Source organism: Mus musculus, chromosome 16, assembly GCF_000001635.26.
Source record: "Mus musculus strain C57BL/6J chromosome 16, GRCm38.p6 C57BL/6J".
NCBI lineage: Eukaryota > Metazoa > Chordata > Mammalia > Rodentia > Muridae > Mus > Mus musculus.
This window is the reverse complement of record NC_000082.6, coordinates 18,153,078-18,175,430: the sequence shown is the minus strand read 5'-3', so window position 1 is coordinate 18,175,430 and position 22,353 is coordinate 18,153,078. Positions and strand designations below refer to the sequence as shown.

Here is a 22,353-nt window from a genome sequence, read left to right as displayed (position 1 = left end):
TCCTTCCACAGTAGAACCCACCTTGAAACCTTTCTAGCTTGTGTCTTGTCATCCTCCTGAACCAAAAATGTGCTCAGGACCAGCCAGACCCCAAGCTCTGGTTCCCGTTGCTGTGTGGCTGTCCTCCATGACTCCCACTCCATGTCCACCTCCATGTCCCACTCCACTGGGGCCCCAGCAAGGGAGGGCTGCTGAGGGCCCAGCTCCTTGGAGCCCAGTCGCTGCAGCATTGGGTAACTAGGCAGCAGAGCAGAACACTGGTCAGCTATCTTCCTCCTGTTCTTGGATCAGCTCAAGGGTCCTTTAGATAGTAAAGCAGGTTTGTATCATAGGGTGCAGGGAAGGGTCCAGAGCAGTGGCCTGACCTTGTAGGAGGAGGCGTTTGGCAGCAGCAACAGGCAAGGGCATGGCCTCTGAATGTCAGCGAGGGATCTGTGCAAATGAGAAAACAGAATGTGCAAGTACGCGTGAGTGCGAGAATTGTGAGTATGCGTATGTGTGACTGTTAGTGCTGGTACATATGTGGGTGTGTGAGAAGGTGGGGTAGTCATGTGAAAGCATATGAGTGGTCTTATGAGTGAATGTGAGTAACCAGGAGAGCATGTGAGTGGGCAGTCCGTGTATCGTGAGTGTACCAGGGTGAAATTACAGGTGTATCTGTGAGAGTGTGTTAGGAGATACATACTTTGATGGACACACAAGTGTATATGATCACGCAACTGCATGAGCATATGTTGAGTGCTTGTGCACATGTGGGGACATGTATCTGAGTGTTATGTGTGTGTGCAGATATTTGAATGTGCACATTTGTGAAGGTGTGTGGGCTTAGCAGCGAAGAAGCTCTACCGTTGGCTCTGTGCAGTTGGCCTGGGAATGCTTGCTGAACCCGGGGCAGTTTTTTATTTTTTTAAATTATGATATAATTACATCATTTCCCCCTCCCTTTCCTCGCTTCTGCTTCCCCATATATTCCACCTTCTTTCTCAAATTCATGGCCTCTTTATATATACCTCTATCCAGGGCAGTCAGGCAAGGTCCTCAGACTGGAATCTTGGACATTCTGGAAAGGTCATTCCTAGCTCAGGGACTAGACTGGAGCTCTGGGGGTAGAGGACAAGATACTTTATGGTAGCCTGCAACTTTACTGAGTCAGTAACCGGAGTGAAAATTACATGTTGCTTATGAAATGCACCCCACAGAATTTGCAACCATAATCTTCTGCAGGCCCTGACCTCTCTGCTGGTCGGTGTCCACTGTAGCCACAGCACGTGGGCTCTGTGCTGTGTCCTTGTAAGCCTGGAGGTGAGAACAGCTCACAGGATGCTGGTGTTTCACATGCACGGCACGTGTTCCTCACACCCGTGGGTGTGCAGGGCTGTTTGCAGTTCCATGAAGATTTCAGATCCAATGTGCCGAGCTGCGGCTGAGCAGTGCCTAGGAGGAGGGCCCCAGCCAGGAAAACAGGGCAAGTTTGATCTCCAGCGGGGATGGGCAGTCCCGAGCTAGTTTGATTGTTGGGAGAAGTGGATGACACATCGGGATCCTGTGTGCATGAGGCTTGGATATTTGGTACTGAGGCATCTCCCATGGCAGCCTGAAAGAATGTAAGGGTGGGGGCGATAGAGGGTGGGGAGGATTGTAACTTCTAGAGAAACATCTTACCCTTCCTGACAGCAAAAGTCTGGGCCCACCTAGCCATGCCCCTGATGCCTTTCCATTGAGGAGAACTGTTGTCTCTCTTCGACTTAGACAGCCCCCGGCACTGCACCCCAATCCACCCCCCTTACAGCTATTCCAGCATCTCTGGGTGGGAGTGGGAAGCCGGATGTAGCCAGCTCTGTTGCTGTTTTGGGAAAAGAGGGGATCAAGGCAGGGAGGGCTTGGCCCATGTTCTAGTGGGGTTGTCTGGCTGAGGGACTGCACCTCGCCCCTGCACCCCTCCCCGCCTTGTGCGCAAGGCCCTCCTTTCCTGGCAGGCCCAGCACCCCAGCCACCTCCCGCCCTGCTGTGGGTGTGATTTCACAGTGGCGTTCTCCTCGCCAGCTTGTGTCTCACATAGGGGATGTTTCCATTTTTACAGCAAAAAGAAGATGATTCCAGGCGCCTTAGCCACAGCCAGAGCACAGCGCCCTCCCCCAGCCCCCAGAGCTGTGCAATGTCAGGTGCTTTGGGGGTGTGTGCAGGCTCCTCATTGCCAGCCTTGGCACTAATTGCTGTCACTCAGAGAGCCACCTCTAGTCTGGGATGGGCAAGGGCAGGGTCTCCAGGGGAATCAGAACTTCTGTCAGAGTCTCCTAATAGCCCATCCCAGATCCAAGCAGCACCTTTGTGCCCAGCTGGGTCTGTAACAACTACAGGACAGGGCTTTTGTCTGAGGGACTTAAACTATGTGCACTGGGGCATCCAGGCTAGGCCTTAGCCCAGATAGGTCTGAAGCCCAGCATTCCTCCTTGTATAGTCTAACAGTGGAAAGGAGTGTGTATCTTACAGTGCAGCTCAGGCCCATGAGCTTGACGTCCAATACGTTCACAAACCAGCACTCGTGCAGCTCTGCCCCCAAATCTCAGGAGAACAAACAGGAAGGACAGCAGGAACACGCACAGCAATCCATAGAGAACACAACAGGAACGCTTGGGCAGCAAGACTGAATGAGACTCAGTTTGACTTCGCATCAAACACCTTGAAGAAACAGGATGTTGTTTGGCTTATCACATCTCCACCAGGGGGCGCACTGCTGTTGGGGATGGCAACGCTACAGTGACAGCTTTATGGGAAGGGTGCCCCCAGCCCCAGGAAAATGGAGCAAATTCTAGATTAGATCATCTCTTGTCCATTTGCTCACAGGCTCTAAGAGGAAGAGAGGGTAAACTGAGGCACATAGTGTCGAAGGTAGGCATGGGCTATGGGCTCAGCTGTGGAAAATCATATGATTTGAGCCCTAACAGTTTCCCATGACCTATCCCTGGGGCCCAGACTCTGTGTGAATGGCAAAAGATCTTTTCTGGTTAGGACAGTATAGACGTGGCCACAGCATGACCTGTGGACTCTGACACATAATAAGGAACAGAGGAGGCTGGGAGCCTTGGATGGGCTGTGGTACCCTCTCATGGAACCAGGATGGCAGGAATTTGGCACATGTTACATCTTCTCAGAGCCCCTATAGACCTGATGCATGTTCCCTCTCTGTCTTGGTTTCTCCCTGCCCCTGTTCTCCCTGAGCCCAGCTGTGGTAGGGTGCCCAGGCTCCTCACGATGGCAGCCTCTGTTCCTGTGTAAGGCTTCTGCTTCCGATGGACCCCCTCCTCACTCACCTGACCCTTCTCCGCTAGAAGGATATTTTTTTCCCCAGAGAGCCCTAGCAGGATGAGGTGAACAAGAGACATGACAGGGATCAAGGAACTGACAGCTTTTCCTTTCCCACGTGGGCCTAGGTGACAGGAGCTCATCTCTTCATTCACAAGAGGAGTGTGAAGGGGCAGGGCAGAGATAGAGACAAGCATAACAGGACCTCCCACACAGAGCGGCTGAAGTCTCACATAAAAGGGGCAAGGGGAGACATGACCCTGCCAGGGCCATACCATGCACCACACTTAGATTTCTTCCCATAAAACCCCCTTTGGTGTCTCCCCGCTCATCTTCATGCGGAACAAGCATCATGCCTTAAACATTGCTGTGGGCAAGGGTCCTCCGGGCCCTCTGGTCCTCACTGGAGATTCAGTGTCAGCATTCCCACTGTGGTCACTAAGTACACCTTCCAGAGACAAGCTGAAATTCTTGAAGTCTTGGCCAGAGCCTCAGTTTCTCCTTGTTAAATGGAGCTCCACCTGGGGCAGGAGATGCATGTGTTCTCCAGGCCCAGGGTTACCTACTGCCTTAGTCCTTAGCAGGCACACACTTCTCTGGCTACACTTCCCTGCTGAGCTGGCAGCTCTAAAGCCAGGTCCAGTCCTAGGGGGTCTTGGCTCTCGCTGTTGCTCATGAAACAAAGGCTCATCCTTTGTGCCTAGACTTGGGGTACTCCCTGCCTTTGGTTTCCTGAAAACCTGCTCTGGGCACAGATTTGGTGGAGGGTCAGCCTTGGCCCTGCCCACTTGGCAGTCAGTTCTCACACAAGATGACGCAAGGTTTCAAGCACAATGTCCTTCTTCGGTCCATCCTTGGGGAAACCTCCACCTACAGGCAGAAGTGCATGTGCACAGACATGCTTCATACACACCCATATGCAATGCGCACACACCAAACACAAATGTGTCACGTACATCTATACACATGAATGTGTTACAGCTGCACACACAGTCACACACACGTATGACAGTGGCACTGAGGGCAGGCAGGGCTGGGGGAAGCCTTCGCTAGCTGAGGTCCAAGCTGCTTCAGCACCCATGGGTGCTCTCTGGAGGCATGAGATCTAGATCTGAGTCAGGGATCTGAATGACACTCAGTGCCACTACCTGGACTACAGGGGTCTCGGAGGAGGTGCACCTCCCACTGAAATCAGCTTGGAGTCCCGCCTGTGCGGTACCGGTACTGCTATGGGGGCTGGCCAGAAGTCCGTGTGTGTGATTGGGTAAGCCTTGCCTGTGTCGATAACATCCATGACAATTGATGACCACATTAGAGCCCAAATGCTTCTGAACACAGGCTCAGGCCTCAGACTTTGGGTCTGTCTAGGAGTTGGTCCTGCATGAGATTCTAAGCTAGGACCACTCTAGCTCCCTTGATTCCTTGCTGATATCTACCCAGACTCCGTATCTCCAAGAGCTATCCCAGGCTCTGCCTTCCCAGCTGGGCTCCTCCCACATGGGGGGCTGATTCCAAATGTCCCACCTGCTATAAATGCCCCTCCACCAAGGACTGAGTACCAAAAATCCTCTGAGAAGCCATGGGCCGGGAGCAGGGCTGGGTTACCACTGCCCAGCTGGCCCATCCCCAAACTTCAACTGCACATTCTTGTCTTGTTGCTGGCCCCAGCCTTACTGTTGGTCTCCATCCTCTTTGGATTTGAAGCCCACTGGTGCAGCTGGAGCACATGTTTACTCTGCTCCTGCCTTACCCTGTCCTAATCCAGTCTCATGTACATCTCTGTGGCCCACCCGTTTGCTGCCTGCCACAGCCCAGCCTCCTAGCTTGCTCTCTGGACATCTGGGTAGTAGGCTGACCCTCTAACCCATATGCTTACAGTCAGTCTGATGGTCACCTTCATGGTGGTACCTACCAGCTGGCTGCAGCTATCTTTCTGCCCATCTTCTATGTAGAGACAGATTCTCCCATTTGTTGAGCCCATGTTGGAGTGATCCCTGGGAAAATTGAGACTGTAGCTATTGTCTGGCTGGTAATCACTCTTATCAGTCTACTGACATGTTTGGCCTTGGAGACAGCATCTGTCAGCTGGACAGATGTACCCAGAAGAGGGTATTATTGGTCCACAGTACATCTGGGGCTGAAGTTACAGAATTCCTGGGCCCAATGTCAAACCACAACCCAGAAAGTCCCTAGGAAGCCCAGCAGCCTGAAGCAGAAGCTTGACCACTGAAGCTGGCATGAGGCCGTTCTCTCCCTGACCACCCCATAGGTGATAAAGGGATTGGGTAGCAGGGCCCGGAAGATGGGAGGCCGCTGGTGCCTTTGCTCAGCCCTGAGTCTCACTAGCAGCATTACCTTGGAGGTGCCTCATGCTTCATCAGCCCTTTTGCTGCTCTGTGGTGTCATCCTGGGCACTTGGAGCAGGTGATGAGGTTGCCTGTTTTAAAATAGATTTTATTGTTATTCAGGTAGGAGGAGGGCAACAGATCAGAAGACAACTGCCCTTGAAAAAAATCGTTCATTCCTCACCGTTCCCAAGAGGGGCACACATACCACACAGGCACATGGACAGTGTTAGGTTCAGTCTGGAGGAAGAGGGGACGAGGGGAAAATATGGGCAAGAGCCTCTATTGTGGCATGTGTTGGCAGCAATGGAAGAGATGGGGGTGAGGGGGGGGCAAAGGGGAGGTTGAGCAATCGCACCAGGCTTGTGGCCCAGGGCCTGTTCGTAACTGCTAAGTGCTTGGCTCTGGCATGATCAGGCAGGGTCTGGTGGCCTGGGGTGTGTGAGAACCTGATGAAGAAACAGGGTTCTGGGTCAGGTGATCTACACATGCAGGAAGTGCTTCCAACGAGCCCCTTACTGTCAACCCAAGTAGTCAGCAAAGCCACAGGATAGCAGAGTGTCAGAAATAGACAAGGAAAGGTCCGTTCTGTTGCTCATTGCTTCCTGCAGAAGGGGGTGAGGGCACCACCTCAGCAGGCCTGACAGCCCAGCCTCCGAGTGGCAGGACAGCTCTGAGGCTTGCCCTTGAAGGGCCTGTGGCCAGTAGAAATCTCCAAGGTACTGAGAATTACTGGGGCGGGGTGGCCAGATCCCTACCCCACACCTAACTTTATGTGGCTTCTGGTTCTTGTGTCTTTTCTTTACCACATTTGTTTGGAGAACTCAGAAATATTAAAATAGGCATCCAAAATGGCTCTCCCACCTACAGAAATACCTGAGAGTGAGCAACACCTGTTCCCTGAGCCGCTGGGTCCCTACCTGCCTATAACCCCTGGCTGAACCTGACCGCAGTACCTGGCTCTTCAGTGGACAGGGGCAAATTGTCCTGGGTGATGGAGTTCCTTCCCAGGAAGGGCTTCTTTGACATCGGTGCTTTTCTTTGTGACTCCTGCTTCCTGTGTCTGGCTATGACCTTTGAGAACGCCAAGCCCTTTCCAGTAGCCTCTGTATACCCAGGCCCAGCACAAGCCCTGCATGTAGAGACCCTCCCTACAGTAAAGAAATGAGCATGATGCCTGTCTGCCTCCCTGTGGGCCTCACGTGGTGCTCTGACCTGGTCTTGGTTTCCAGTGAGGCCTCTCAGAGGCCTCTTGGTGCTTCAACTGGGCTGTGGCATCTGTCTTCTACAGGGTGACCAGAAACCTTTCATCACAACGGGACTGCAGCCAAGTCCTGCTTCAGTCCTTTGGTTTTGTGTGTCCCATTTTATGCTCATTTTTTTTCTTGTGTGTTTCCCCCCTTTTAACTAAAATGATCCATTTATTGTGCTAAAGGTTGTGTATTCAGGACATCGACCTGGCAGGTAAACCTGCATCATAAGCAGTTGCATGAAACAAAGAAACCAGTTTCTTTATATTCTAGAATATTTAATGGCATAAAGACTGCAGTGAATTTTGGGGGTTATCCACTCTTTAGTTGTGGTAACGTGGCCTTAATGCAAAACTTGTCATTCTAACCCTTTTAACGTATCATTGTTGTTGTGTGCCCCTGAGTTATTGTGTAGCTGTCTCTATCATCTGTCTGTCGGTCTTTTAATCTTCTCAAACTGAAACCTTGTGCCCTTCAAACATCTGTTCCCACCTCTGGCAGCCACCACTCTGCATTCTGCCCCCATGAATGTGCCTAGCTGGGGAAGGTGAGATCATACAGCCTTTGTCCTTTTGTGCCTGGCCTATTTCACCCCTCTCATCTCCCTTTCTACTGTGTGATGTTTGGGCTCTCTATGTTCTATAGCTGGGCTCATAAAGCAGATGCCCTGCTTTTAATTCTGAGAACTCACTTCTCAGTTTTCAAAAACACACTTTAATCTCTGATTCTTCAATTATCAAGCATTGGATATGAAGTGATACTGGTGGTCTCCAATAGTGTAGACCTTGTCAGGGTGCAGTCAGGTAGGTGGTCCTGAATTCCTCCCGCACTCCTGTCTTCTAGAGCCTTCAGCCTACAGGACAAGCCTGAGACTACCCCTCTTGCCGGTGGAAGGGCTAAGTGGGTGGTGCCTTGCCAAAGCCAACACTGTTGATATAAATTACCAGCATGCTGAATTCCTTATGGAGGCCCAGAGTGACTGTGGCACGCAGAGCTGGTGATTCAGGGCCCCACGAGGAAAAGCCACCCTTTGAGTTGAGAGAACTCACCAAAATGCCCCGTTACACAGATTTATGCCCATCCTTAAATATTGGAGATTAATTTTTTGAAAACATCTATAAAATAAGAAATTTATATCTAAAACAATGCCATACACAATGACAGGAAGGGATTAGAGTCAATTTATTCATGTATTAGTCAAAAAGTCGATTTCATATATTGTGTAGAAAAATTAAAATCCTTTCTGCATTTTATTACAAATTATGCATTCCCCATATATGGAGATAAATAATTGATAGCATTACAAATACTTAATCTAGAAAATATTTATTAGAAACAGACAACTCATTTTTTAATGTGTTTTGTTGAGGACGATATTGCACACTTTAAAAAATTAATGACTTTTTTTGCAAGAAAAAGAATAAACACCCTAATTCTTTTGTTTAGTCTCTTGCCCAGGCCCAGGAACTAAGCTGGGCAGAAGGACACCCACATGGTTGCTGTTGGCCTCAGATGAGCTGTAGGGCTCCTGGGACCTGGCTCCCTGACAGCCCCTTGGCTGTAGCCTAGGAGAGGCCTTGGAGTACACCACCATATTTTCGTCTTCAAACTCTCTGTGGCTTGCAATTTTAGAATAAGTGTTTCTGACTTAATCTTTGAGAAAGCACCAGGCAATCTGATTTGTGAATGTGCTCGAGGAGCCAAGAAATCAACGCTCCACAGCTCCCAGACGAGAGCTTTGTGAGGCGGTAGATGATCAGGCTGGGCTCAGTCTGTACTTGAGAGACAGGTAGCCCTGCTGCTCCTTGCCTTTGGTGGCCCTGTGAGGGGGCTCTCAGCCTCCTCTTCCAACTTGTCCATGCCCTGGGCTCACCCATGCCTCCCACCTCAGGTCTGCCTGGCATGAGGAAGGTTGAAAATGCAGCAGGGTTCTCTGCACCTCAGTCCCTTTACGCCTCTGCCATGTTTTGGAGGGGGCCCCGTCCCTGCTCCCTGAGCTCTGTGTTTGCTGTGTGTATTGGTGCCAGGCTGGCAGTTAGTGAGGCCCGATGGCAGTGCCTTGTTGCCCCATACCAGCCCACCCAGGGGAGCACCTGGGACTGAAGAAATAACTGCCATGTTTATTAAAATATAAATTTTGTGCCTAACGGAAGTGCTGCTTTCTATACATAGAAAAAAATGTTTAAAATAAAAACCAAAACAGTTTTCAAAGTCCCCATGGCATTAATTATTCATCTTTCACTAATGAAAACACGCCTTTGCAGGCGGCAGGCTCCTTTTACTCCACATGAGGACCTTAAGGGGTCCTAGGAAGGCTGGCTGGGTGAGGGGTCTCTGTATGGCAGGAGCCAGGACTCAGGAAGGCAGTAGGTGGCTTTGAGTTGCAGTGTCCTTTGAGTGAGGTGGGAGCAACCATATTGCCCTGCTTGTGTCTACTCCGTGGGTGTGGGTGCCGGGTCTGCCACGCGGTGACTGTACAGCGAGGGGCTGTTTCAGAGCCTTGGATCCAGCAGGGGTGAAGGAAATAGCCTGACCTGCCAGAGGAGCCAGCGGACACCGGTCACCAGACAGGCCAGGAAAGGGATAAAGGCTTTGGATCTGACCAGACTTTTCAGTACAGGGGCATCTCAGTGTCACACCGGGAATAGCCGTGCAGCCCAGCGTCCTGAGGGCCTGCTAACCTGGCCTAAGCAGTTACTTCTCAGACTCTCCTTTATGGGGCTCAAGTCTGCAGAAGTTGGCTGGCCTCAGCTCAGATAACTGCCCCACCCCCTCCAAGAAGGCTTTTCTGCCTGAGCATCCTCCTAGCAGTGCTACATTCTTTCTCTGGCTCCATTTCTGTGTATATTGACATCTCTTGTGTTAGTTGGGATGAGATACCTCCAAATCGGGGCTTTCAAGCAACAGAGAAAGGTCCCAGACTAACTCAGCCTTTTTGTTCTATGTCACTGAAATCCCAGAAAGTCTAGAATCTACCAGGTTCTACGTGGAAGGAGCCTGTAGCTCATATATGGAATGCCCCATCTCAGAGGACCAGCAGAGCATCCTTAAAGCTTGGAGAGTGACAGTGGATGCTTCTATGACCCTCTGCTCAGACCTTAGAGCATCCCTGGTCCACCATGAGCAGGTGCACCTGGCCATAGACATGCCAACCTGGTGCTCCATTGTCCTGTCTGCAAGGCTGGGGTTAGGGCTGCAGGGCTGCTATTCACAAGATGCTAACTCTCTTGTCTCATGCCTGGAACAGTTCTAGGGTGTGTGCAAGCTTGGGACATTTGTTCTCATTCATTCATTCATTCATTCATTCATTCACTTATTTCTACACCCATTCATTTCCAAACAATCCCTAACACCCCAGACATACTCTGGCAAGTGGGTCTCCTGGGGAGGAAAGATGCTGAGCCTATCAGTCATTCTCAGCTAAGGGGCCCGGGGAGCCAGAGGAAGCCTCTCTGATCTGTACTGACAGCCAAGGGTGGGGGTGCAGGTGGTATCCAGGGCAACGGATCCCCTGGGAAGAAGATGAGCTGTGCCCTCAGGCAGCAGCAGCAGGGAAGGGCCCCAGTAAGGGGTCTTTGAAGCCCTGTCTGCCTGTGGGGTGAGGGGCATGGAGGGGCAACTCTGGGTAAGGGCCAAAAGGGGTGACTCTCCTTGGTTAGGGAAGTGTCCCTTGGTATAGCCTCCTATGCTAATGCCTGCCAGGATGTGGATAGAGCCTGAATTTCTTCCAGCTCCAGCCAAGGCCTGAGCTCATGGTTCTGTGCCAGGTGTCTCTTGGGAGTGAAAGGAGTCAGGAAGAGCCTGGGCATGTGTTGGCCCAGCATAGCTCACACAGAGCTATATGGGTCTAGGTTCAAGCTCCCCTTGTCTCCCCCTCCCACCCACTGGCAGGTCTGACCTCTCTTGAAGCACCCCTTGGCCTGGTATGGATTTCCTGTCTTACTGAGGCAGCTGCACCAGCCAGGCATTGGCCAGTCCTGGGTGAGGGTGGAGGTTTCGTGGACCCTTCTAGACTCCTGGGTATAGTGTGTAGTATGTTGTCTGCTCTACAGCATGTGTATTTGTCTAGCCCAGATTCCACCCTTCACCACAAGCTAGGAGCCTCTACTCACCTCCAGAACAAGATAGGAATGACCCAGCACCACCTCAGATCCCCTTTCAAGGCCAAAGTGATAGAAACGTAACCTCTGAGCTCAGCTGCTGTGTCAGGCACAAGTGGTTTCACTCAGCATGGTCATCCAGCCAGATGACAGAGACACGTTCATTGCTTCTCTGTCTTCCACTAGTACTGAGTCAGATGAACACAGATCTGTGATTCTCTAGGCGGAAAGGGGGAAGATGCTGGACAGAAGGGGAAAGCTTGGACCACAGGCCAATCTGGAAATGAAGGTGCAGATGTGGAACGGCAGGCAGTTGTGCACATACATGCTCACATGCATTCACTTGTACAAGTGTAGCATCCTTATAGACACATGTGCCCATAAGCATCAAAGCAGTATAAATAGATACATATGTAATACATATGTATTTAAAATCAGCCTGTTCACAGACACACTGTGAGCATGCTTCCCTACACATGTATGCTTAGAACACGATGTAGAACCCTCAGCAGCACTGTTAGGCAGGCAGGGCTGGCTATGGAATACTAACAAACTGGTTCCTGGGAGACGGACCTGACTCATCTTCTCTAGAGCCAAAAGGTGGCTGCTAGTCCCTGGCTCTGGGAAGGGGTCTATGAGTTCCCACACCCAATATGTAGTTGGCAGGAGGTGTGGGACACAGTGGAGCTCTGCAGTGTGGGCCTCAGCTTGGCTGGGGGAGCCCCAACTTCCCACAGTGATGACACATGGGTCCAGATACTTGAGCTGTAAGTAGAAGATGGGCTTAAGTACCCCAGGTCTGTGTGGGGTTCCAGCACCTTTACTGGATTGAGTGGGACTTGTCATGCCCTGGAGGAAAACCCCTCCTATTTCACTGTGACGCTTTATTTCAAGACTCTATGTCTACAGCTTGTGGTTTCTACAGCTGTCCAGGCTGGAAGAGCTTCAGGCTCTCTAGCATGGTGTGGGAGCTCCTGGTGTGCAGCCTCTGGCTGTACACAGAAGGAATCGGCTTTGCTGTTTACAGTCAGCATCGCATCGGGAGCTGCCTCTGGGTTGATGGACACAGCCAGCCTTTGGTTGCCAGTGAGGAAGGACCAGTGTAGGGCAGGCAGAGCAGGCTACTGGGGCAGGGCCACAATCTTCCTAGCCACATCTGTGTCCCATCAGCCTCTATCACCACCACTCTGGGAGAGAACAGAAATTTGCAAAATATGAAGGAATCTTATGAGGCTGCAGCAGAGTGAGCTGGGACGGCAGGGTGAGGACCACTGTTAGGAGGAAATAGAGGAGAAAATGCTGAGGAGGCCTTGTGGAGATGAACTGAGGGAGCAGGTAGAAAGGATAGGGAGGCCCAGATGTGGGTGCTGGAGATGCCAATGGAGACAAGGTTCAGGCTCCCTGGCCTGCTCCAGCTCAGATCTGTTCCAGGAAGACAGCATAAAGTCTCCCTTAGCTGAATGTATATGCAGTAAGCATTAAACACTTGCTCCATTTGGAAAATGTCACTGGGGACTGCAAGATGGTTCAGCTGGTAACAGCATTGTTCCTAAGCCTTAGAGCCTGAGTTTGCTCCCTAGGACCCACATGGTGGCAAAAGAGAAACAACTATTTCAAATTGTCCTCCACACATATGCACACACACACAGGAGAGGGAGAGGGAAGGGGAGGGGAAGAGGGGAGGGGAGAGGAAGGAGAAGGGGAGGGGGAGAGGGAAGGGGGAAGGAGTGGGGGAGGAGGAAGGGAAGGGGGAGAAGGAAGGGGGAAGGGGAGGGGGAGGAGGAAGGGGAAGGGGGAAGGGAGGGGGAGGAGGAAGGGGAGGGGGAGGGGGAGGGGCAGTGGGAGGAGGAGAGGAGAGGAGAGGAGAGGAGAGGGGAGGGGAGGGGAGGGGAGAGAGAGAGAGAGAGAGAGAGAGAGAGAGAGAGAGAGAGAACATGAATGGTATGGTGCAGTAGAGCCCAGAACACTGAGGCCCAGGTCATGCACACAGGGGGCTCTCCTGCAATTTTTCCAGCTGTGGGGTGGTTTCCAAGTACAGAAGGAAGGATTTCCAGGAGTGTAGCTCAAAGATCCCAAAAGTATGGGCAGAGGGAAAGACACCCACTTCAGGCTACCTCTGAGATCCAAAGTCCCCAGCCTTCTACAGAGCTCCAGAGGGGCTGGATGTAAGTAGTCTTTGTTTTCCTGGTCCCTCTACCCTCAGAGTTCCTGGATTTCAGGGGAGGCCAAAGTCAGGGAGCAAGATTTGGCTTGGGGTGTCATCCAGGCAGGCATGATCTGGGTGGCTCGTGCCAGGATATCCAAAGATTTTCTAAGGGATCTTTTGGAGTCAGAAAGACTAGAGTGTGGCAAAAGGACCAGTCAGAGATTCTCTTCAAAGTCCCACCATTGAGAATCCAGCTGTTTTCTCCTAGCCAGCATATTACCTGGAAGTCCCAGCCAGGCCATTGTGCTGACTTTAAAAAGTTCCCGGGGCCTGAGCCTGGGGGTTGGAAGGATGGAAGCCAGGGTCTTCAGCTGCCCATTGCACCAAGATTCAACTTTCTGTAAAAAGAAGTCAGGTTCTTGCTTTGGATGGGAGAAATAGAAACTGCCAGGAAGGACAGCTGTGGCCCCTGACCTGACATTCTCCACTGTGCACACGTGTCTTATCCCAAGGAGCCCATGGGGTTAGAAAGACAGCCAGACTTCTGTGAATCCCTTGTGGCACAGCTGTTCTGTCTGAGTCCTAGATACCCTGTAGATCTTCATGACTACAGCTGGTCCCTTCCTGCTACACCACTGTGCCCATCTCCAGGATGGCTATTTCTGGATGGTTTTGCCCCTAATCCCAGCAGGGTCCCCCTTGGGGCAGGAACCTTGTTTCTAGGTTCCTTCTCATTGTGTTATGGGGCCAGCATGGGGTTACTGTCCACTTCCCAAGTCTGCTTCAATCTGACTGCTCCTCCAGGCCAGGCCTGCACTCCTCTCAAGTCCACAGTTTGAGGAAGGTACTGTCTAGTAGGCTGGGATTTGCCAAACAGTGACTGAGTCACACAGGAAATGATGTTTGAGGCTGGGGCTGCAGGGGCTCTGCTGCCTGAGCCTTCTGCTTGTAGGGATCCCAAGACCAGAATGGGTCCTGCCAGGAAAGATGGCTGAAGTCACTGCTTCCTCATCAGAACGTGGCAGGGTGCTGGGGTGAAACTCACCCATAGCCCTGTAGATGGGAGGCTACAAAGGCAGGGTCTGCCCTCTGCTCCATCTTTACGGAGGTGAAGACCAGCAGTATGTGGGAGAGAACAATACAGGCTGATGTGAGGTGGCTTTCTGGAAATGGCATGCCAGGAATGCCTTCTCACGCAGCTAGGTACCACAAAAGACAGTGAGGTCCTAAAATTGGGACACATCATAGGGATCCTAGCAAGGAGTTATGCCGAAATGAGGGTCCCTGGGTTTAGTACAGATTGCTTGACATGAATGAAGCCTGGCCAGGGGACACAGGCTGGGAGAAACCTCAAAATAAGTAAAATATGTTGAAATTGAGCTGCAGGGTCTGGCCAAGTCTTAGCCTGAGCTAGTGAGGCCGAATCCATCTGCCTAGGAGCAATCCTTACTGTACCTACTGGAGGACTCCCAGGGGCTGGGAGCGATTCCAGATGCTCCAGCCTCTGTAACCACTAGGATTCAAAGAGTAGATTGTGCCAACGTCAACAGAATAAGAATGAGAACAAGACAGCTTTGTGGTACTCTGTCAGGGAGAATGCCCAATTAGGAGGGTAGCTGTGGGGGCAGGGCATGCTGGGCCTATGACACAGGGAGTGCTTGGGTTCAGGAAGGTTCCACACAGCCGTCAGCCACTGGCTGCAGCGCTTGGGTTCCACAGCCCTGCACCGTGAGGGCAGTGAGGAGTGACCCAGGAGGTCCAGTGACGCAGGTGCGCTGGATGCGGAACTCAGCACATAGAGAACTTGTAGCCAGCAACATTGGTGTCGCCAGCAGTGTACACAGGCGGCTGCTCCTCACCTTGGGCTCTGAAGGGAAGCACATGGGTGAGTGTTAAGTGAAGATCCACACAGTTGCAGAGTTTGACAGACTCTGCCACAGTCCAGGTAACCGTGGGGTTCTAGGGCACAAGTAAACCCCAGAGATTTAGGATTGATGATGTGTGTGTTGTCCTAGGAGGCCTGGGAGCCCCTCCACTCACACCCCAATTATAGGTACATTTCACTCTCTTTTCAGGCTGAGTGTACCGAGGAGAGACTGTATATAGCCTGCAGCTTGGGACCTAGAAAGAAGACTTTAAGCAGATCACTCAGTGACTACTCTCCCCTTCTGCCAGTTCAGTTTTCTAGAACTATGTGGAGATGCAGTGTAGTGAGGTGGGGGAAGGAAGCTACTTAGACATCGTCTAAACCCAGACTTTGCATTTCCCTGCCAGAGCTGGTCCCTAGGGTCTGAAGATCTGGCATGGGTCCCAGGAAGCAGGCTGTGGGTCCTCAAGAAACAGAACAGACCATAGGACCTTGTGGACCTCCTCTTCTGTAGGGATTAACATCTGGTCTGGGTGCTAGCAAATAGCCAGTGGAGCTGCTGGGGAGTATGTCCCTGGAGGACATGGCAAATCCTACAAGTGGCTACATGGAAAGGTTCTACATGCAAAGGTTCTAACAGGTAGCTGCATGCCTGGGCCTGTCTAGATCAGAGCCAGCTACAGAGAGGCAGTGGTAATGGGCAGAGACAAGGGCCAAAGTTAACGTGTGGACAGTGGGGTCTAAGGAGCAGAGGCGTCTGCTGCTCCAAATCAGAGGTCAGGTGTGTAGGAGCGAGCCTGGCAGACATCAGTCCCTGGAGAATGTGAAGCTCTCCTCGGGTTATCTCTCTGATATCGCAGAGCTGGAACTGGGTGCTTCCTGCCTCGGTGGACAGCTCTTGGTCTGTGGTCTCCAGGAGGAAGCAGAGGCAAGACACTGATAGGTGCTGCTGGTGATGAAATTCAGACAAGAGGCAACGGAAGGAAGGAAGAGAGTGGCTGAGACCCGAGGCCAGTGAATGTAGACTTTATGGGTTGTGGGGTCCTTCAAGGAGGTCCTCACAGTAGATAGCTCCACACAGAGAAGATGCTCACCACAGGGTGTCACCTCCACAGGCTTCAGGAGGGCAGGTCCACAGGGTCCCATGGTCTGTTCTGTTTCTTGAGGACCCACAGCCTGCTTCCTGGCTCTGCCCTGTTTCAGAGTCTGTCCAATGAACTGGGTCTGCTCCACTCCTAATGTAGCACCCTGTCCCTACATGTCACCCTGGGGCCACCCTACTACAGAATGAGCTCAGCTCCTCCTAGTCCAGAGTCCTCAGCTAGCTCTGGAGCCTGGCAGCCCTAGGGAGATGAGGGACTGAAGGGCTGATGACCTGCCTTGCTTGGAGCTGAAGACCAGCAACAGCAACACATGGAGTCCCTGTGATGAAGGACAGCTGAGGCAGGAGGGGATGGAAGACAAGCTGGTGTTGAGGAAGGTCCAAGTGCTATGAAGGCTCAGGGAAGAGAGAGGTGGTGTGGACTATCTGGATGGTTCTAACTACTCCACCTAAAGCTACGGCACTGACATGGGGACTGTGCCAGAGGCCTCACGAAGCTGTATCCTCTCATGATAAGTGAGGAGTGACTGTGGCCCAGGGTGATGGGATCAGGGTCTCTAAGCCCTGCCTCCTTTGCTCCTCTTTATATTGACCAGCCCCAGGTTGTTCCCCATTGTTCCTACAGCTCTATCCCCAGCCCTTATGGGCCATCATTAGTACCACTGTTTTCCACCGCCTTTGTAAGGAAAATCCTCCATCTCCGAGCTGCTTCTTCTTCATGAATGGTGATCCAGGGCTGGTGGGAGGCAGAGAAGGTGCTCTGGTGTCTGGCACAACTTCTGGGCAAGGAGATCCTCGGTCACAGACCCTGAACCACGGCCATGCAAGATCCTGCCTTTCCACCTGGCCCTGCACATGCTTCTGTTCCACTGTCACCAAGAGCCCACTAATGGTAAATGGTGTCACCATCAGCTCTCCTAGGATGCAGAAAATTCTCTGTCAAACCCACCTCTTGGAGCCTCCCCAATGCCAATGCTGGCTAGGACACGAAGACTACCTGGTTCCAGCACCATGACCTGGTGAGCCTTGCTTTCAACATTCAGCTTTGACAGAACTGAGTGGGCTGGGACAGGCCTGACTCCTCACCAGCCCTCGGGTGGGGGTGGGAGTCTGTGTCAGTGAAGTGCAACAGCCTGAGGAAGGGGCTTTACCAGTCTGTTGCCCCTCACATTTCCTACTGTCTGTCCCTGTAGCCTCTGAGCCAGTGGTGTTTCTGTCCCTCTGCTGATCTAGGAGGGCTTGTGGGTAGGCAAATGGGTTAGTGAAGGACTCCTTAAGGTCCTTGATGGAGGGGAGGGCTGAGGGTGGGGGTGATGACTCTGGGGGGTGTTTATATTGATTCTTCCATGCTGGCCAAGATTCAGGGATGCCTTAGTAGTAAGTGGTGGGCATACTATGTGTGGCCTACTTCCATTGTGTAGTGCTGAGCTCGAAGGTGTTTGCTCTCTGGGACTAGCTGTTCAGAGCAAACCCACTGTAGTGGTGACAGCTGATGACCTGAATTTGTGAGTGGCTGGGCACCGCTCTTCTCTTCTCATCTAACCCCCAAGCACAGCTGCCCTCTCTCCCCTATGCAGGTGGCTAGCATTGGCCTCCCTTGGGTACATGAACAGGCTAGACCCAAATGTGAAGTCAAGAGGGACCCAGGGAACTAATGTCATAGGTTTTTGGAGGGTGGCAGTAGAGACCACAGCACAAGTGTCTAGGCTGGACTCATGGCCAACTTGTCCCTCTGCAGGTCTTGGGGTTTGGGGTTTCTTGGGTGGAATTGGGTAGGACAGAGTCCCAGAAGGTATTGGCTGAGGATGAGGTGGTAGGGAGGTCACAGTTGCTCCAGGTGAGCAGAGCCTTTGAGGGAGAAATAGGAAAGGCCTAGTGGATGGACAGCAGGTAGGCAGATGGACAGGCCACCAGCTTACACGTGCTAGTCAGAGGTAGCAGAGGGAGTACTCCCTCAGTCTGTACCTAGACTGACAGGGGAAAGCAGTGGGATCCAGGGTAGAGGGGATGACACTGGGAGCCAGGGAGGGCTGGCCGGAAAGCCTCAAGGAATAGGTCTGGGAAAGCAACCCCAGAGAGGACACCTAAGAAGAGTCCTGTAAGCATCTGCTGCTCAAACCTCACTCTGCCTAGCAGCACACAGACTGCTACCCAGAATCCCACAGTCTGACCAGAGGCACAAGTTTCACCCTCTTATCTCTCCCTCCCTCTCTTCCCCTCCTCCTTTCCCTCCCCCATCATTTTTCAGAAATAATTGTGAGGCAACTGTATCAGACAGTGGCTGGACCTTGCCCCAGAGCCTGAGCCCCAGATCCTCACAGGGTGGCCTGCCTGGTGGCTGGGTGTAGTTTCTGTGTGAATTCTTCATCCTTCTCTAATTGTCCACACTCACTTCTCTCCTTTGTCAGCAGAGCTGCAAGCCTTGGCGGCATCATTAATGCAACTCTAGCACTCTGGTGTGAGGAGGGGGCCGCCCGGCTGCCGCTCCTCTTCCCGCCCTGAGATGGATGTTCCTTTATTGCCCATAAATCTACGCACAGACTCTGTAAAGACAAACCGGAGGCCTGCTAGTCCCTTGTGTTTGTTGGGCTGGTAGGCTGTGGGTTTAATTAGGCCTCAGCACTCGCAGGAGCAGCTCTGGAGAGTTGAGGGGCAGGCCACGCCATGCTAGGTCTTCAAGAGAGCAGGATCTGCGCAGGAGCAGGGTCCAACCCCTCGCTTTGTCTGGGGGAATTCAGGTTGGTCCATGTGAAGGAATCATATATCACTCACTCCTCCTTCAAACGTCTGTCTGTGTGGGTACACATGCTGAGCCCTGCAATGTGGTCTGCTCTTGCCCATGTAACTCTGCAATAGCCCAGGCCCAGGCTCGTCTGGGCAACCTTCAAGCAGTGACTGTCCGCCCTTAAGAGGTCTTCCTTTCTGTGCCTTCTGTTGGAACAGAGTAGGCACCTAATGGATACATGCAGCAGATGAGTGGGGCCCTACCTCTTCCTACCTGTGCTGAAGAATGAAGCATTTCTCCAGGCCCAGCCATAGTACTGGCCCTGAGGGCAGGGTACAAATGCTGATACGCACAGCCTGCCAGCCTTCTGAGCCAGGAGGCTATCTAAGCCAGGAAGGTAGGTAGGTAGGTAGGTAGGTAGGTAGGTAGGTGTAGCTTGTCCCCCACCACCCCTGTGTGTGCATGTGCATGTGAGTGTGTGTGTGTGCCTCAGGATGTCAAGTGGATTGCTTTGTTGGTGTGCTCACAGAAGTGAGGTTCAGTCCAGTTCCCTTCTACCATTTGCTATATGGCCTTGGGGACCTCTTGTCCGACCCAAACCTAAAGTGGGCCTTGTAGATGGCCTTGGTGTGTGTATGGTTCAAGAGAGAGGGCTTAGGTGCCATGAGACAGTAAAATCCACAGTGGCTGGAAATGACTTGGGACCATCTGACCAGACAAGTAATTTCAATGTTCACACATTTACCATGGACTACCGTGTTGTCTTCCCTCCTAGATGACATCCCTGGCTGCCTGGCACAGGAGAGAGGTCAGCATCTAGAATCCTGTGACATTCCTGTGTTCCAGGGTACCCCAGGCAAGCCTCAGCTCATAGCCAGTTATGTGACCTCAGGTCCATCCCTGTTCAGACAAGTCTCTGCCTCACATCAGGGACATCAGTAGTGTCCCGATAGGCCCTTGGATGTCAGACACACCCCATGCTGAGGACACTAGCTGAGGTCCGGGGCATGGCTCATGGCTAATTCTCCTACTGTGAGGAGGGGTTCTCCACCTTGTTTCAGCTGTGAGTATCCTCTGAAAAATTCTCACTTTTCTGCAAACATGTTTCTGGCATGTTCTCAGTCTCCCTAGACATCTACTGCTGGACATTCTGCTGCTTCTATTATTTTAGAACTAATTTAAAGATTAAAAAATAATAATTCACCCAATTACTGTGCAAAGCCCCACCAGCAAGATAAATGGGGCAGATGTTCCTTTAAGCCAAGATGTGAAGCCCTGAAGCAGCTTCTGAGACATGAGGACCTGCAAGGGGTCCTGAGTGACCTTAGGAGATGCCAGCTGTGAGCCAGTGCCTCAAGGGCTACTTGCTCCAGACTTGTTTCCCAGGGTACCTACCCACTGTGAGTCAGGTTCCAGCTGTCAATCTCCAGAAATTATGCTCAATGGTGTGGCCTTGGCAGGGCATGGGATACTGGGCCAGGCCTGTGAACAGGGAAGGATTATATCACAGGGAGCCCTGTGGTTGGCCTAGAATCCTTGGAAGAGAGCCAGGTGTGTCCATGGTAAACCAGCAGTGGACACCCAACGGGGGCGCTGACATACTCCACAGTGCTTTGTATAGCTTTAATTAGCTTCCTGCACAGCCTCAGGGTCCCAGAGACCCAGGTTGGACACTAGCCAGAGGCCAAACTGATGTCCAGAATCTGACCTAAGGGAGCCTGCTGAGCCAAAACTAGGTGGGTAGAGATTAAGAGGGGTTAGGACAGGCCAGATTGGAGTCCTGGGGCTTTGGCCCAACCCCCAAGCCTTCCAGGTCCCTCCCCATCACAGGCCGGTGATCTCATCCATTCCTGGGCTGTAAATATCACCCAAATGCTCACGACTCCCAAATGTGTCCTCCAGCCGGGCCCCTCTCCCGAGCTCAGCCTGCACAGCCCACGCGACACCCCCGCCCAGATGTCTCCTGGGCCTCAACAAGCCGCTCCTCCTGGCACCCCCTCCTTGGGGACAGGCGCCCCTTGCCGGCTGCTTAGGGCAGACGCCTGGGAGCCCTGCCCACCGCCTCCAACCATCCTGTCAAGTCCAACTTGAAACACATCCCCTGCCTTCTGGATCTGCCACCCCTAGGGTCTGGCCAGAAAGTGGCAATTCCATAGTGCCTGCCTGTGTGCAGACCCCACACTGTGCACCAGTGCCAGGAGAGCCTTCTCTGAAAATAAGACCCTGCCCATTCCAAGATGCATGCTCTCTCACACAGGTACCAATGGCCATTGCTTCTGCACCCTGCCCCCCTTAGCTTCTACACCACCTTCACAGGCACCCTGGACAGACCATTATCTCCACTCTCTAACATGCTCCCAGACTTCTCTCTCTGGAGAGGGGAGTGTGCAGAGCCTCAAGGGACAGGGCAGGGTCTGTAGGACCCAAGGCGCATAACTTAGGCTGTTAGCCTGGTTACAAGACAGCCTGTGGCCCGGAAGCCTTCTTTGCCATCACCAGGGGCTGACATCCAGTCCTCACCTGTGAGCCAGCTGTTGGTGACAGAAACAGAAAGTGGCCTGAGGCCAGATAGTGCCTATCCATGAGGAGCAAGCTCAGCATATGTAGTGGACTCCCTGTTCCAAAGGCATGTGGACTAAGATAGGACCCTCTGTCCCGTAAGCCACAGAAAGCGCCAGTATCTGCTGCAGATGGCCAGCTCAGGACCCTGTAAGGTTCTTTGTCATGGAAGCTTTTTGGTCCTGACTTATATTTAGGAAGACTTAGCCTTACCCCTCAACACTGCCCCTCCCACAGACTCAGCAGGCTGCCTTGGTCTTCCCAAATAGGCAGGAGCTCCTTGCTGTTAGTGATGAGGGGGTGGATGAAGACCCCTGTCCCGTCCACCAGGTGCAGGCCAGCAGCCTTCCAGGATTCTGCAGCAGGCTGTCTTCTTCACGGGCCTCCTCAGCTAGGGCTACGAGGGTGAACAGGGCGTTGGAGACTAGCTCCTAAGAGGAAGGGGCTGGGCAAGCAGTGCTCTCTCACCCATGAGACCTGCTCTAATTGCAGCATCCCCAGATTAGGGACCAGCAATGACGTCCTGGCTTGGAGCATAGGCTAGAGTCCACTCTGCAGAAGAACAAACTGCAGGTGTAAATGTGGACAGCCATGTGGGTATGTGTGGTAGCACCAGCAGGCCCAGGCCCAGGCCCAGAGGCAAGCCCAGGGGTTTCCTGGAAGTGATTCCCTGGTAAGGAAGAGAAGCCCAGACCAGGACCTCAGACTCCAACTCTGCCCTGGGTCCCTCCTCCATGGTTGCTGAGCACATTCCTCCACCCAGCCTCCTCCCCAAGCTTCTGGATCCCTGGCCGCCCCCATGGCCATCTGGCTCCCCCAATTCCCTCCCCCCAGGTCCCTGCATTTTTTTCCTTTCTCCTAGCTCTTGCCCTGGGGGAGGGAGACAGACCCATTCCTGGTCCCTCACAACCACTTCCTCACTCTTTTCTGGTTCTTTTCCTTCTGTGTCTGAGGCC

The 22,353-nt window shown here is 52.5% G+C and overlaps 1 long non-coding RNA gene and 1 other non-coding gene across 2 annotated transcripts; one reads left to right on the top strand and one right to left on the bottom strand.

Moving 5' to 3' along the window:
- Window positions 1–1,082: 1,082 nt before the first annotated feature.
- Gm34679 lies at window positions 1,083–5,916 on the bottom strand. The gene is made up of 4 exons (XR_875940.2): window positions 5,833–5,916; window positions 5,659–5,740; window positions 2,489–2,679; window positions 1,083–1,594 (listed from the first exon to the last, which is right to left on the bottom strand). It is a non-coding gene; the product is annotated as a predicted gene, 34679 (long non-coding RNA).
- Window positions 5,917–10,260: 4,344 nt separating this feature from the next.
- On the top strand, window positions 10,261–10,342 carry Mir6366 (microRNA 6366). The gene has a single exon (NR_105785.1). It is a non-coding gene; the product is annotated as a microRNA 6366 (primary transcript).
- The last annotated feature ends 12,011 nt before the right edge of the window (window positions 10,343–22,353 follow it).